The 17,006-nt window shown below is 51.2% G+C and overlaps 1 protein-coding gene across 8 annotated transcripts in view; it reads left to right on the top strand.

Moving 5' to 3' along the window:
- Positions 1-17,006, top strand: part of agap1 (ArfGAP with GTPase domain, ankyrin repeat and PH domain 1) — a 165,016-nt gene that overhangs the window by 90,262 nt on the left and 57,748 nt on the right. The gene's annotated exons all lie outside the window — the stretch shown is intronic.

Below are 17,006 nucleotides of genomic sequence, written 5' to 3'. Positions count from 1 at the left end.
TGAGAATTCAAACTGCCACTGTAACTACAATGGGTGACACCAGTGTCCTTATTCTCGGTGTCTTCAGAGGGTGAGGTGGTTGTACTCGCTAATCCGGAGAGTGGCAATGTGCCGCATGTGAGTTAGCGAGAAGCCAATCATCATCATCATCATCGGGGCCCAACCAGAGTAACAGCGGCACGGGCACACAGCTAACTGGCTAAAGATGGCCTTGCCTTCCCCGACTAGAGGGACGCGGGCCAGCGGCCCCCAGATACAAGTGCTGTGTGTATGCCACATGTGTGACCCCCTGTACCCTGATGACCCTCAGTCAGATTTGGGACGCGCTTTTGCTGGCTGGCTCCTCCATGGCACCTTTACCCGATTCTTGACAAGTACAGTTAGCCTTCTGAGGTTGGGTGGCGTGGGCAGGTCCTGCTCCATTTTCTGCCCGCACCCTGGCACAAGCGGGCACCATTCAGCTGTTCATTGAAGGCACATGGCAGACTGGAGGCCTGGGCCTTTGACTCTTCGCCACGTTGATCAGCTCAGCTCTGCCTCCCGGGCGAGTTGTCCACGTTAGACGGGCAGGTCTCTTGGTCATGGCACCCATTGGTGCTCTGGCCAGGGCTTTGAGGACCACGCCAGCACTTCCCCTCTCGTCGTCATTACTGGTGAAATGCCAGCTGGCAGATTAACTGAAGGCTACAGCATTGCATCACCCTTGTGCTTCTCATTCAGACAGATGCCCTCACCCTGTGCCAACGTTGTTTCTAAAGTTGATCATGTCAGGTAGGCGGACCTTTTCATCGGCAGTAGTTGACACTCACGGGTTTCAAGAAGTCGCTTGTATCACAGGACGCAAACCAGCTTGTGTTTCGAGGAGTCCGGGGGCGGGCGGGCGGGCGGACGTCTTCTCTGTACCCTCCTTCTTCGGTGGAGTAGTACGGGTATGCTGGTGCCAGATGCTTCAGGGCAGACATGTGCAGGTCAGGAGGTCACCACTCGCATGGCGTGACCCAATCTGAGAAGCTTACAGCCTCCCAAGTCTTGTGACAAATTCCCGGACGGTTCACTCTCTGCTTCTGCAAACTCGGCTGCCCGTGGTTTGCGGATGTAAGAGGAGGAGGACGCTTTGGTCGAGTTGTCCCCAGAGGCGCGTCAAGTGCGTGACAAACGCTGGGCAGCACTGCGTGTTCATACGTTGAACAGATTAGCGTAAGTACTGCGGGGGGCTGATGGAGCCAATTCTGACCGCTCTGGCAGATCTCGGCCCATTGCCATGACAGACGCCGAGGCGGTCAGATTGTGAGAGAAGTTTGGGGGGGCGCCCATGACACTGCGTGCCGCCAGAGTCCCACTAGGCCCTGCTGGTGTCCTCTGTCACCAATTCTGAGCGGTCACATCCAGCATGTGATTCTACGTCTGATTACAAGGATTTGGTCAGAAGGTCCTGGACAACCGCTACCTAGCAGGAGTCTCGCTGACCACTCTCATGATGCCAATGAAGTTCGAGGAGTTCTGAGGGGCACAGACAGAGCGACACTCGGCTGTCCACACTGCCCGACGTGATGAGATCTTGGCGCTCGGTCCCACCTCTCGTGATACTCACCACCCCGGCCCAACTGTACTTCCTAAAGCCACGGCCAGTGAGCAGAAGAACTTGAGCGTAACTCAAAATGGCCGTCTTAGTAAAGTCTGAGGATGTGGCAGGCAGGCAGTCAGCCGGCCGTCTGAAGATGACACCGAGTGCTCGGAGCACGTGAAAGGCGCTATATACGGGACGCATGTCACTAGCGGCTAAGGGGGACTCGGACTCGGCACTGCCGTTCGTTATTCTGATTGGCTCCTGCTTCACGTGTGGACGTGTGCCTGCTGACCGGTGTGCTGGTGGTGGCATTGCCCAGGTCCTCTTTCTCCACTGAAATGAGCACTTGGCGTGTCACGCTATGGGTTGTGACAAATCAGGTAAGGAGGACAGAAGTTCTGAGCTCAGGTAGTCCTGCTAACCAATGACGCTGCCAGAGTCTGCCGATTAGCATGTGCAAGGACTCTGTGCCCAGGTCAAGAATGACACAATTCGGCCACTAGAGGGTGATGTGCTGCTAGCCCTTTGGCCAGCAGTAACAGACTTCAGACACTAGAGGGCGATAATAGCCGTCACTTCAGGTAAGGAAGACCGAGGTTTGCAGGTGGGGTCAGGGACTGGCAACGTGGGGTGCGCTGATCAGCAGGCACGAGGATGGTTGTCACCGGACTCTGTACACGGGGCCATCAGGACCCGATGTGAAAAAAACCAACACGTTTGTCACACAGAAGACAAGCTGGCTGTAGTTTGGCCGCAGGTTTGTCGTCGGTCTTACACAGTGACACACCTATGACATTTAGACCAAGTGCCACACCTACTTGAAAGCTCAATTAGTGTTGACATTATTATTGACAGATGGTAAGCGACTGGCACTTGTAAAGTTCTCTTCTATTGAACGCCCGGATATGCATGCTGCCTCGGTGTCACCGCATGTGTTACAGGTCACAAACGTCATGAACTTGCGTCGTACGATGAAAGACGCGCTACGCCTCTTGGTGTGCTGTTAGATTTGCTTCTCGTGTGGCCCCCCGCACAGCGTCGGTTTCGGCGGAGGGCGAGGAAAGTTTGCGTTCCAGGCCAAGAACGTGTCGACTTGACACGGGCCACGACTGAGCTGAGGGAGCGCCCGTGCCAGTCTTCGGAGGTGGAACTGGAGTGGTCCATCCTAGTGTTGTGCAGAATGCAGGTCTGATCAAACGGACAGCTGCCCACCCCCGAGTGGTCCGTAACCTTGGGCAGCGCTGGCACGTCGGCCTCCCGGTGTGCGTCAGCTGGCACTGCAGGTCTGGTGGTGATGAATTCCCGCCCTTTGTCTTTATCGCAGGGCCTTCAACAAGTCGCAGAGATGTCGTCTCTTATTTAAAATGAAATTGTAAAATCAATTGAACTGCAGGGGGCAGTCCATCTGCGGCGGGGGGCAAGTGAGCCGAGTGCGTCGGGTTAGGAAACAGAAGGTGATGGCGCTGGCTGGCGCTGACTGCCGCTGTCACCCGACTAGATATTTCATACATTTACCATTGATCCAGCTGTCAGCGCCTAATGCCGTGCTAACTGTTTATCAAGCTAATGGCTGCTCAGAGACTGCGATTATCAATTTGAAATTCATTTTAAAGGTGGGTGTACAAGAGGAAAAAATCGTTTTTCCAATTACTCCTCGTGCATTTTTTTTTTTGCATATTTACTTTTTATTTTATTTTTCTTTTTGAACTGACAGTCAAGGTTGAAATTTGTCATCGTCTGACTTTAAGGTCACACAAGTGTCCGTCTCTGAGTGACAGGCAGCTGTCAGAGGCTTTGATGTCTCGCTGGAGTGCAGCTCAGGCTGGCATTGCCCTCAGTAACATCCTCTCCTGCACATGCCACGTCGGAGGAGAAACAATTACGAGACATAAATGCTGTGCTCGGGCTGCAGGGCACTCATGGGGAGGGGACGTCGTGTCCATGGCATCCGAGAGAAGGAGCCGAGCGTCGGCCTCCATCTCCGATCGGAAATTTACAGCTGTGTGTGTGTGTGTGTGTGTGTGTGTGTGTGCGCGCGCGCCACGGTCACTGCGGCTTGCTCTCCGGAAAATGGCCATGGGGACAAAAGACGACGCCAAGGACTCCCGATTCTCGGATGACGTCTGTCAGAAATGCTTCACTTTCTGTGTTCAGGCATTTGGGGTTACTGTTGGAAAGTAGCCAGCAATGCCCACGCCGCCAGCCAGCAGTGCCCACATCGCCAGCCAGCAGTGCCCACATCACCAGTGCCACTGCCAGCCAGCAGTGCGCACACCGCCACTGCCACCGCAGCCAGCAGTGCCCACACCGCCAGTGCCTGCACCGCCAGCCAGCAGTGCCCACACCGCCAGTGTCACTGCCAGCCAGCAGTGCCCACACCGCCAGTGTCACTGCCAGCCAGCAGTGCGCACACCGCCAGCCAGCAGTGCCCACGTCGCCAGTGTCACTGCCAGCCAGCAGTGCGCACACCAGCAGTGCCCACATCGCCAGTGCCCACACCGCCAGCCAGCAGTGCCCATGTCGCCAGTGTCACCATCCATCCAGCAATGCCCACATCACCAGTGCCACTGCCAGCCAGCAGTGCCCACACCGGCAGTGCCAGCCAGCCAGCCAGCAGTGCCCACACCGGCAGTGCCACCAGTGTGATTGACTTTTAGTCTCCGACACGACGTGCCGATGCCACCTGGCGTTAAACCGTTCATTTCAGTGGCCCGCCGTGCTCTCAAGTTCATCTCAAAGACGAGGCGTGCGACAGGCCAAGAGACGCAGCTCTTAAAGTCGACTGTGTGGTGCCACGGCCCGCGTTTTGTTGTACCCTTGGATCGAGCAGCAGTGAGTGCCAACGCCGTCCGAGGAAGCGGACCTGTGCGTGTCGTTTCTGGACTGTTTCTCGGACTCTCTTCTGGTACCGGGGGGCTTCCCGGCTCTGCCTCTTTTCTGACTTTGACGTCTCCGTCACCTCCTGCTCTTTGACTTTGTGGGTCGCGGATTTTAATTTGGAAGCAGAACTTGAAGTTAGTTTTAATGATAGAAGTTTATTTTAAAAAGTCCCACAAACTGGGCAGAAACGCAGCACAGAGGACAAGCTGTAGAAACACAGAGACGCACACCTTGAGCTCTGGCGATGCATTCTGGGAGTTGCGTGCAGGTTCTTCTACGTGTCCCGTGTCCAGAGCTTTGATTAGTTAAGTGTATACGCTCGCCCGCTTGCATATTTGTTCCCGTCCAGTAGAATCTCTGTGGCACAAGGGCATTTCTGCTGGGCTTATTCAGCGTTAGTGTTTGTCGTGTGCCACCTGTTGGTCCAAAGAGTGACTTCTCATTCCAACAGATGGTGCATCACACAAACACCGCATACCAAAGTGGTTGGAATTTGGACTGAAAGATCTTAGGACTTGTGAGGCCGGAGGAGGGCCGGGTGGTCCGCGGGCACCTGCATGTCGCGCTCTTGTAACTGGACGGCTTTTATAAAGTGTGAGTGCACAGGCTGAGGTCAAGACATTTGGCTCCATGGTGACTTCATTTTCCAGATGTGACCGTCCTCCGTGTCCTCCCGCTTACATGTGACATATTGCATGGTGACACGAATGAAAGACAACGCAGTCTGAAGGCGGGACAAAAAAAAAAAATCTAAACTCAATAAGCTAACATGATAGGCCACTGAAGAGCCTGGCATGGGCACAGGGTGGCAGTGCTTTAAGAGCTGTGGTGTTTGACAAGGCTAGCTGGCAGCTGGTGCCCCTTTGCTTGTTGCCCGATGTTTTGTACTTTCTCTCTGCCACCGGATTTCCTTTGGGATCATAAAGTCTGCGTAACCCACTCGTAGGAGAAACGGTGGCGGAATCCTGAGGTTTGGCGAGGCCGTACTGCACACTTGGGGACACGATCTTCAGTAAAGCCATCAAGATGGGACTGAAGTGTAAACCGTCTTTTGAGAAGCTTACCAAAAATAGGAACGAGGGGCCCACCACTTGCGGGGGCTCAAACGTGACTGACATCATGCCCCATAGCCAGGCGTGAGCGGGCCCCTCAACGTCACAATATGAGGTCCAAAGGGCTGGCCATGACAGTCAAAACGAAAACAGGGGGCCATGGAGAAAAATGTCTGTCTTTTCCAAACGGCTCACATCCGGAGTGCCCGATGAAATGACAATGGTGAAAATTGTGTCACCGCTCAAATACGTCACTAGGGGAAGGACAGGTGGCTAGAGACAGTGGGGACAAAGATGACCGAAGTGGGAGGTGAGCCACGTCTCCGACTTAAACTGAACAGAAAGGAGTCAGGACAGGGGTGTGCCAAGAATCCGCTTTACGATGACAATACGAGGGTCTTCTAGTGACAGAGACGGACCTCCACATGTGGAGAAGAGTTAATAAATGAACTGGAGCGGTGACGAGCTCCTACCGAAACCAAACGCCTCTGTAAGTGCACAGGAACGGACTGCATTGTGGGTCGGTTCAAAGGGTAACTGGGGAGAAGTGGGAGAGGCTCTTAAACTGGTGTGGCCGATGGGGGACAAAACAGCAAGGAAACGTGCGACCGTCTCCATTCATCGCCATGGAGGGACTTGGAGACGTCAGCCGAGGCGTCCTTCACCGGAGGTGGTCTGCCCAGAAGTCACCGTGTGGGAGTTGGACGAGCTACAGAGCTGTCTGCTCCACGTGTATGTCAGCCGTTACGAAGCTTGTGGACAGTTTGTGGCCTTAGAAAGCAGCTGGCGGGTTTTACCAAGATGCCAACTAAAGCATTTCAGTAAGGTGACGCACGTGACGCCAGATACCGAGGACAAAGCCACCAGAAATGGATCGAGCACAGAAAACGACACCGTATCGGGCCCTTAGAGTCCAGTAGTGACAGAAGGGGTGTCTTTAGAAACAGATGAGCTTGCGTGTGAAGTTTAATGTGCAGGTGGCCCAGCAGAGCCGGGACAGGGACAGTGACATTTCACTCAAATAAGCAGTGAACAGACGAGAGATTGCAAGGGCTGCTGGGACGCCGCTGTCTTGAGGCCGAACTTGGAACCAGGAAGGCAAACATCTGGAGTGTCGTGTGCAGGACACTAGAGAGCTGAGAAGAGTCCAGAGGAGAGCAGATGAAGCCCACCATGGCGTTCGGCCGCTATGAAACGTTTAAAATGGTTGGCAGCTGTCTGAAGGCTCCGTCTAAACCAAGCAGGGTGCCTGAAAGTCGCACTTTGGAGAACTTGAGCTCCTGACTCGTTCATATTTTGCAAAGTGATTTAGGTGCCCAGGCAGGGAGGCCGAGCAGGGCACCAGTGGGCCACGCAGACTTCACTGCCAGGTCGGTGGAGGAGCCCCGCTCGCCCGAGTCTGTCCGCCGGTCTCTTGCCAGCGCCTGCACACATCACGTCTGCCGTTTTGACGGTGACCCCGTGATTAGCTCGGTGTGAAGCGTCGGGCTGATTGCTGCACCTGTGAAGGCGGACGTTCGCATTGTAAATCCAACGCGTGGCAGTCAGCTGGCGCGACATGACACGAGTAAATTTAAATGAAACAGGATTCCAGGTGATGAGCGCGAGTCCCTAAGCATTTATCAATCAGATGCCGCTTCATGGAGCCCTGCTAATGCCATAGTTCTTACCTCGAGCACTCGGGCTCACTGCTAACAGAGCTGTAAATCAGCGAGCAGCTGGCCTGGCGCGCTTCTGCGTTTAATCTGGCGGCCCTGCGATGTTCCCACTCCAGCCTCTGCCTCATTTCTTCATAGACTTCCTTGATAATTGCATTCATTTTTGGAAATCTCGAGCGCTCTAAAGACAAGGTGGAGAATCGGACGGGAGACGTTAGTCACGCGAGGGCGGCTCTTTCGTTAACGACTTCATTTCTTTATTTTGGTGCAATCCTTTGCAGTGGGCGACTCCTGACCGAGTGTACGACGTTCAGTTTCTACGAGATGATTTTTGGTAACTTTGCAGTAAGCGCCTGCCCACCCACCCACACACACGCAGGAGTAGCGTTGCCCTTTGCCACCTTGCCTTTTATCCCTTAAATATAATAATGAAAATAATGGCAATCCTGTGCCTGTCTTCATAAGGGGCTCATCCATCCATCCATCATCCACCCCCGCTATATCCTAACCACAGGGTCACGGGGGTCTGCTGGAGCCAATCCCAGCCAACATAGGGAGCTGGGCAGGGCGCCAGCCCACCGCAGGGCACACACACACACACACACACACACCAGGACTGCCAATCCACCTAACCTGCATGTCTTTGGACAGTGGGAGGACACGGGGAGAACCCAGGAAGCGAACCCAGACGGGTCTCCTAACTGCGAGGCAGCAGCACTACCCACTGCGCCACCGTGCCGCCCTAGGGGCTCATTCCTGTAGGAATATTATTTTGTGAATTAGGAGGCACCTTTGGGCCACGGCAGTGGCCTTCACGACCCCAATTGACTAATTTCATTGTGTCTCTGGGCAATGCTCCTTCTGAAGCGCCTCCTGTGCCCTCGGCTCCAATCTGATGGTCTGACGGGCACATGTGCCATTCCAGAAAGTCTGTTGCTCTTATTGAGCCACACCACATGCAGCTCCTTCTAAAAACGGGGCGACTGCCACCCTAAGCCTCGTCCAGCTGGGCCCTGTATATACGTGCGCAATGACAAAATAAAGTGTGCCTCCTGGGTATGACTGGCAGGCATTGTTACCCCACGGATGAGGCAGGAGCAGCAAACCTTAAACTTGTGAAGGAATGTGAAGATGGCAGGAATGCAAATTTGAAACTCCGAGGGCAATTTCAGGACTGAAGGCCGAGTGTTAACGTTGACCAGAGGCAGGTGGTCAAAGATGCCAACCTGTGCTTCTGCCTCCTTGAGCTGTTATTGGACCCGTGCTATCGTGTCAGGCAGCCATCGCCACAACAGAGCTTCTCATTTCTGGAGACGATGATACTTTAATTAGCCGCCGAGAGTCCGCTAAACGCTGGCCCTCTTTAATTAAAGAGCAGAGGTCACTTCCTCGTCTCCTTTTGCAGCCACCTGCCTTTACGCGTTTCCACTTGTGATCACAGGACGCTCTGGGGGTCCGCATACCTTTGAGTGTGCCACCCAAGACATCAAAGTGCTTCTGTGACATGCAGGTGAGGCGGCTGCCGACTTTGGAGAATCCCTCTTGTGTTTGTCAGCGGGGGATCAAAATCCGGCCCCCGCCACTCGGGCAGACATCTGAGCACGGGCAGCCCCTCGAGTGCGCCTTGTTGGTCCACGGGTGTATTTTTTATTTGAAATCACTCGAGTTCTTTACAAGATTTCTCTTGTCGCCTTTATGCTGAGGTCCCTTCCTATAGAGGTGCCACTGGCTTGTTAAATTTAGTGCTAATGTCAGAATGAAGACCCGCCACATATTTGATACGCCAGGGACAGAGCAGCGCGTCCTCACTGAGGACATTGTTTGAGCTTACTGAGCCAGAAAATGACACGGTAGTCCTTAAGATGGCCCTCGTAAACGGCGCATCTGGGGCGGGCGACTGCCTGCGTTCAGCACAGAAGAATCCACGGCTTCCTGGTGCCAGTCTTGCCACAGCAGCCGGCATCATTCTGTGTCTCGGGACACGTCACTCACTGGCTCTCCGTCCTGATCCATTTTGTGTGACGCTGGTGGTGTTTCAGTCGATGAAAAAACCGTGAATTCAGACAGGGAAGGCGACGCCTAACTCGTCATCACTGAAACGTCATTCAAGATGAAGCAGTAAGGAAACCTGAATGGAGACGTTGGTAGTCAGAGTTGAGCTGAATACCTGAAAGCGGGCAGCACAAGGGCCCTTCCTAACGGGTTCTAATGACGCCCATTGGCTGTACAGTCTGCCGCGCCAGTGTGGCATATCTCGCTTTAACCAAGCCTTCAGTACATTCCTGCCACCCTCAGCAGGCACCGTCCAGTCGTGAACTTGGTCATGCCAGCGTGCTTTTTATTCTGATTGGATGTCATGCTGGCCTATGCCAGCTGTCTCATAAGGACTGTTCTTAACATTGAAGCTGGAGTGGCAACCGGACATTTGCTGGAGATAAGCTGCCCACATTAGGCCTTGAGGTGACATCCTTTAGAAACGGTGGCTTTTGATGCGAGTGGCCCCGCGTGTAGTTTAGCGGAGGGCCTTTCAAACAAATCATTGAGGCTGGACCCCTGACTTAGTGGCATATTAGGATTCGTTGACGTGAGTGACATGTGAGGAGCTGCGTCTCCGCCGCGGTGGCTCTCATGACGACCCCGACTTGTACTCCTGGCCGACGCCATGGCACAGCCTTGACTAAGCGGTCTTTTTTATTCTGAAGTTTTGAATCGCCACCCCTTAGATTCAGGCAAGACGCAGGAACAGATGGCCAGACGTCCAGCATGTGGCTCTGCTCTAAAGTCCAGCAGGGCCTCGTCGTAATGTGCGCCTTACAGTACGTCACCTTTCACAGCAGCAGCTGCATCAAAGCGAATGTCTTAGTGACACTTGGTGTTTGCAAATGAAGCCAACAGCCAACACAATCATCCTTGTCTGGTTCCTGTGTTTCTGCTCGGTGTGCACCGATGACGATGGTCTCTAGAATGTCACTGTGTCTGCGCGACACTCTCAGAAGTCACTGCAAATACTCCACAGCTTTGTGCAGAATCGCACTTCGACCCCTCGAATAACAGAACAGCCAGTTCAGTCTACCAGTGGCACTCGGCCTGGTCAGGCATGTAAGTGACGAGGCTCCCACTGGACTGCACATCAAGCTCCCCATTCAAAGACCACCCCTGATGGCACCACATTCACACCAATAACAATCTGTGGGACACGTCCACCTCGTGAATGTGACGGTGACCCGATGCTGGTGAGGGCTGGCAGGCTGTGACTTCTCCTGTCACCCAGTTACATGCCCTCTTGTGTGAATATCTGCTTGAACACCCACCGCCTCACACTTTGTTCCCAGAGTTGAGAAGAAAAATTGTATCTGGGGAGAGAATTTTTGTTTTTAGTTTAGGAAAATGTGCACATTTCAGGGTCCAGGCCCCTCTGGGAGATTTCGTTTTTGTCACCCATAAATGAAGCGCACGCGTCTCGTCTATCATGTGATCCCCTGACGTGTTTCTCTTTGGGCCGCCCTGCCGCTGACTTTATTAGCCTGGTGGGTGTCTGTCCCATGTGAATGGTTTACTTCTTTGAATAATTTGAATGTCCCGTTGAGTTGGCATACCTTCTGAATCTGCCGTCCCGTTTACGGATTCCAGTGAACACCACATTGTGTCAGTTAAAAGCAGCGTTCACTGGTTTTTGTTAGCTGTGAACTTTTCTCCCAAAAAGTGTGAATCAAGTATGCAGTTCATTCTTGTCAGGCTGACCGCCATCTATCTCTCGGGGAGAGAGAAAGAGAGAGAGTGAGCGAGAAAGAGAGGGAGGGAGAGAGAGAGAGAGAGAGAGAGAGAGAGAGTGTGAGTGAGCGAGAGAGAGCAAGAAAAAGAGAGAGTGAGCGAGCAAGAGAAAGAGAGGGAGAAAGAGGGAGAGAGAGAGAGGGCAAGCGAGAGAAAGAGGGCGAGAGAGAGAGAGAGGGCGAGAGAAAGAGAGGGGGAGAGGGAGAGAGAGAGAGAGAGAGAGAGTGAGCGAGCAAGAGAGAGAGGGAAAGAGAGAGAGAGAGAGTGAGCGAGCAAGAGAGAGAGGGAAAGAGGGAGAGAGAGAGAGAGAGAGAGAGAGGGCGAGCGAGAGAAAGAGAGAGGGGGAGAGGGAGGGAGAGAGAGAGAGGGGGCGAGCGAGCGAGAGCGAGCCGGCTCAGTGCAGTCCATCAAATTCAGGAGATAATGATGGGCCGGGCAGTTAATCGGGTACAGTTAATTGTACGGTTTGAGATGGCATCTTGTCAGCAGAGATAAGTTGTCACGTTTTCCACTTGAGCTGAGACTAAATGATTGTAAAATAAGTTATGAGTGTCCTTGGGGCTGTCTGCCGTTGCACAATGCTGGGACCATGTTCCAGGAAGAGGAGGGGGCCTCATCACTCCAGCAAGGCTTGTTTGATATTTATGTGAACTGAATGTTATTTTATTCAGCCCCTAGTCACGGCTGTCAGTTCGCTGAATGAAAAGTGAAACTGCTTCCCTACCTCATGTTTCATGTCTTCCATTCTCAAAGACAGACGATTATTAGGATTATCCTTGTTGTTTGTTTGAACACTAATGGCTAATTGACATGCTAAGCAGAGCTGAAAGCGAGGGACATTGTGAAGAAAGCAATCATCATTGTGGCTCGTGGAAGTGCAAGTTTGATCCTGCCTGCTTTATTGACTCCGTCTTGTGCCCATATCTCACCACTTACTGCTCTTGATGTTGGGCCAGCATAACCTTTCTGTGTTTCGTAGAAATCAAAGGACAAGGGCGGAAAAAAAACCCCCCGAGAGCACAAGAGATGTCAAGCGCAGGCTGTGCGTGGCATTCTCCTTCGAGCCCGTTCAGTTACTTTGGGCCGCCTGCACAGGGTCCGAGCGGGTCACACTTTACACTTGGGACCCTGCGGTAGGGAAGAGAAGTGATGACACTCGTGATTACCGTAGTCTGCCAGCCAACAGGAGAGAGGGCTAGTGGATCAAGTGGCCTCCACAGCTCGTTAGGTGCACTGGCACTTCTGCATTGGCCACGTGTAGGTGTGTGTGCCCCAGCCTCGTACCCAGCGGTGCTGGTAAACTCGAGGAAGCCGCTCTGAGAATTGTACGTTAACTTTATTGACATGTTTAGCACTTAAAGTGAACAGAAGTAAAATGGCTTTTCTGAAAAAAAGGAAAGTTGACTTATGTTGTACTGACAATTCCCCGTATACAGTATGTTAAACGATACATTTCAGTATTTTTTATAGCCAAGTTCTGTAAAATCGATAATTTTTCTACCTTTAAAACATGCTGCAGACTGTTTACTGAGACATCAGTTACACTAAAAAAAATTACCGTTAATTCTACCGTGTAAAACATTTAAATAGCGAAGGTGAACAACCGTAACGCCCAAGTTAGGCTATTTGCATAAGGACACGCCCCTGTGCCCATGTTGTTCCTGGTGACCCGCCCACCTTTGCACCCAAGTCGGCAGAGTGCTGAAGGTCTTTTGAGGTTATGGCAGCTGATATCCGGGGGGTTGTATTCCATAAGTTGGCCCACCAGTAGGACACCAAACCCCACCAAAGCAAACTTGACTTCTCCTCCAGCGAATGTGCCAGAACGCTGAATTCTTTTAATGTATATACAGTAATCCCTCCTCGAGTGGTGAAAATCGGCGAAGTAGAACCCCTATGTTCACCTGGTTATTTTGATAGATTTGAAGCCCTTAGAAACTCTCCCACACAGTTATACAGCCTAACCCTTTGTATTCTCTTAGATATCAGGTAAGATTCATTGAAATGATGTTTGTAAACACACTGTTTATATACAGTAAAACCTAAATCTTATTATTTTAAAGATAGCGAGTGTCCCCGATATCACATACAGTATGTTACAGCCATTATGACAGACAGGCCACCAGCAATAAATACATACAATGCAAGAAAAATAGTATACAGTAAATGTGTGTACAGTGACACTAAACGTACGTACATGTGCTAAGTACTGTAAGTAGAAAATGAATTATGTTACTCACCAACAATGACTCGCACGACGACTTGTCCGATAACGATGAGTTTCGTTTTACTGCACAACAAAGGAGAGTGTCACAGCTCTTCTAAGGAGCCTCTTCAGGCGACTGTGTAGCACCGCCGTTGTTCGTCTTCAATCCAAATCCCTAAAACAGATTCCAGACTATCGCCTTATGACGTCCACTTACAACTCGTTTTGCGCCCCGGTTAACGGACACTGCGAGCGTAGATCTTCTGTTCCTTTCCTACTTTTTAAATAAAAAGAATCGTAGCCTCATTGATACCGTAATGGCATCCTACAGCGGTGTAGCTGTTCCCTTCCTTCAACAAATCCAAAACTTTTACCTTTTCGGCAATCGTTAACATCTTCCATTGGCACTTGGGCACGGCCCCTGAAGCAGTAGCAGGAGCAGATCGTCTTGGAGTCGTAATGAAGGGCTTGACTACGCACAAAAGTGAACTCTTTACACAGCGAAACACGTTGATGCTGAATGAGCGAGACAAGACTTCCTGGTTAACACTGCGTAAATCGAATTTGGCGCTCCGTCGCTGAGCCAATCAGCACACAGGAACTTAACTGCGTGCTCTGATTGGTTAGCTTCTCAGCCATCCTCCAATAGCGTCCCTTGTATGAAATCAACTGGGCAAACCAACTGAGGAAGCATGTACAGGAAGTAAAAAGACCCACGAAGCAGCAAACAATCTGCGTTATATATTTATTTATATTTATGCTTACATATAAAATCCGCGAAAGTCGAAGCGCGATATAGCGAGGGATTACTGTAATGCAGTGAGCCGTGTCTGCTGTTGGCGATTGTCACTTTACTGATGTCAACTGTGTGCTGCTCTTTGATCCCGACTGTGTTTTCAAAGGTTTATTGGTTGGCACAGTGAAACGCTCACTTCTATCGGAATGTGTTGTAACAAAGAAACCGTTATCTGCTGCAAAGTGGCACCGTGGACCTACAAATACTCTCACCTTTTTTTGTATGGTAAACTCTGGCAACCACAGCTGGCAGTACTTTACCGTAACTGTAGCCTCCTTTTTGTTTTTTACAGTGTAAAGCCAAATGTTGCAAATCTGTCAACCATTAGACACGGTCTGGTCTGAACACACAAAGTCTCTTGGCCAACCCCATGGCTAGCACCCTGGCAGAGACACTGGCACCTCTTGGCTCATTCTTGTGTCCAGTGAGGCCTTTAGTTTACACTCCGTACTTTCCTGGACTGATTCTAGTAACTCTAACCAAATAAGTAGTGGGGATCTTCATTGGCCGTACGTGAACACATCACACCTCAAATCATGAATGGCTTTACAGAAATGAAAAGGGACAATGCAGCACCTTCGGTGACCGCAGAGCTGGCCGGAGGCTGTGCCCTTATGTAGACATAGCGTGTGGCAGTGTTTCATCGGAGGACTCCACATGGGTCTCCTTCATCTAGAACTGTGTGTCCAAAAACGCCACAGGAAGCCATTATTCAGGTGCCCTTGGAGTGAGTAATGATTTGTCTCTGCGTTCATCCACACACTAAATATTTACCAAAAAGATTTCTCTTTGTGGGCGGCACTGTGGCGCAGTGGGTAGCACTGCTGCCTCGCAGTAAGGAGCCCCATCTGGGTTCGCTTCCCAGGTCCTCCCTGAGTGGAGTTTGCATGTTCTCCCTGTGTCTAAAGACATGCCGGTCCTAAATTGGCCCTGGTGTGTGTGCCCTAAAGTGCCCGGGGTTTGTTCCTGCCTTGCGCCCTGTGTTGGCTGGAATTGGCTCCAGCAGACCCCCGTGACCCTGTAGTTAGGATATAGCGGGTTGGAGGATGGATGGATGGATTTCTCTTTGTGCTGCTTGCTTTTGCTGTTTCTCAGCAGCCTTGCTGAATCTTGAGAGGTGATGGGTAGACACGCGCACACACACACACACACACGAGGGGTCTAAGACTTCAGTGAATGGTCACCGTGATGCCGTGGAGGTCATTGCTCATGTAGCTGGCTCTTCAACAGGGGTCTCAACATCTGGCACAGCCTGCCAAGATGTCACACTAGCTCACTTAAAGTGCCCTTAGAAAATTCAGCTCTAGGGAGCTAAAGATTGGATGCCAATGTTGCCCAAAGCTCTGGCTTGTGAAAAGACTTTAGTTCTGCTCAGCATGAGGGAAAATGTAAAGGGTGTTGTTATGAAAGATCAAGCACAGCATATGCATTTCATGTATTTGATTTTAGCAGAGAGGGCCTTTTGTGCTGTGAGGGGTGAAGCAAGGCCAAAATGGCAATGCCCGCGCCCCTCCGCACTGCAGTAGGGGTGTCTTTGTAGTCGAGTGTGAAATTGCACAAGGTGGTACGGGGTGCGTGGCCATGACTGAGAGAGATGCTGAGCTACAGACATGTTTTGGTTTCTTTAACAGCCATGCTATACCAGCACCAGTACCCGACATCAGAGGTGGCAGGCCTTGCCCACAAAGAGCCCAATGGGTTTTATATCTTAACCGACCAGACTCTGCTTTAGGTGGTCATGTCACACACATTCCAGCTGTGACAAAGGGCAGGTTAGCAAAAAGCCAAACCACTCCAGAGTATAAAAAGGGCAAAGTCGAGCCCCTCCTTCGGGGCTGTCACATTATTACTGTGGGTGAGGGTCACCTCTGGGAAGCCCACCCAGTACACTGCTGCCCATTCAACACACACACACATCAGTTGTAAGAAGGAGCTCATTTAACACACGCTTACTGGTAGATCTGAAGATGGACTCGTGTTTCTGGCCAAGTGATTGAATTACCGTATATACTCGCATATAAGTTGGGTCTTGAAACCCGAAAAATCGATCATAAAATCAGAACCAACTTATTCGCCTGTTCAAAAATTTGACCCTTCATTTTTTTCCTGTACATCTTCTTGCCTCCTCCAATCTCGCACCGGTTTCTCAGATACATTGAATTTTGTTGCACCAGCACAATTTCTTTTGCTACTTCAATGTTTAAAATCAGCTTCATATTTGAACGCAGAAGCGGGATGCTCTTACGATGAAGGTGTACGAGGGTGTGAGACACACAAAACGGTGCATTCAGGTACTAAACACTGTGTGCTCACGCAGGCACAACAGAGAGGGACAGAGGGGTTAGGAGCACACGCTGATACTGTGCATTGACGCACCCGCAGAGAAAAGAAAAGGCTCAGGTGGGCATTAGCATATCAGAATCTCTTGGCCCAATAGCGTGACTTAATACGACTGACATTACAGGATAAAACCAAGTCCTCGAGTAGACACGGTACCTTTATAGCTAACTTGCATTTTGCTGCCCCAGCATCAAGTAGACTATGTGTCGGATGATGCCAGCTCCTGTGCCATCCTGACAAGAGCAGGATTTGCGTTAGCAGCGCTCACATATAGCAAGTGCCTGGAATTTGCCTTGCCATGTGACGTGGGCAGACTGCTGTTTCATAGGGTCAGTATGGTCACATGTCCAGTCGCTTTCTTTGCCGTTCACACCCGTGTCCTGCAATTAAGTGAGCGGATAGCAGCGACACGTACGTAATTACAAGGTATCTATCCAACACTAAAGAGAGCAGACGGTGGTGGCAGGATGATTTAATTTGTCATTTAGCTGAGGTATTGATTAGCGCAAATATTCCTCTTGAAAAATTCCACGTAATAAAAGAAGAGCAATTGGAGTGTCAAGTCAACTTTGCCAGAAGTGTTTACTGTACTCCGGCTGTCGATTTGCATAAAACTAAAACCAGAGCGGATCAAAGCCTGGGATAAGAAGTCCGCTGGCACTGCCCAGTGATCAGACATGCCAGATGTTTCTGCTCTGCAGGTTATGTTTGCTTTTCAAGGGTAATCACTTTCTGG

Source organism: Polypterus senegalus, chromosome 6 (assembly GCF_016835505.1).
Source record: "Polypterus senegalus isolate Bchr_013 chromosome 6, ASM1683550v1, whole genome shotgun sequence".
Lineage (NCBI taxonomy): Eukaryota > Metazoa > Chordata > Cladistia > Polypteriformes > Polypteridae > Polypterus > Polypterus senegalus.
This window is presented reverse-complemented; position numbering and strand designations above follow the sequence as displayed.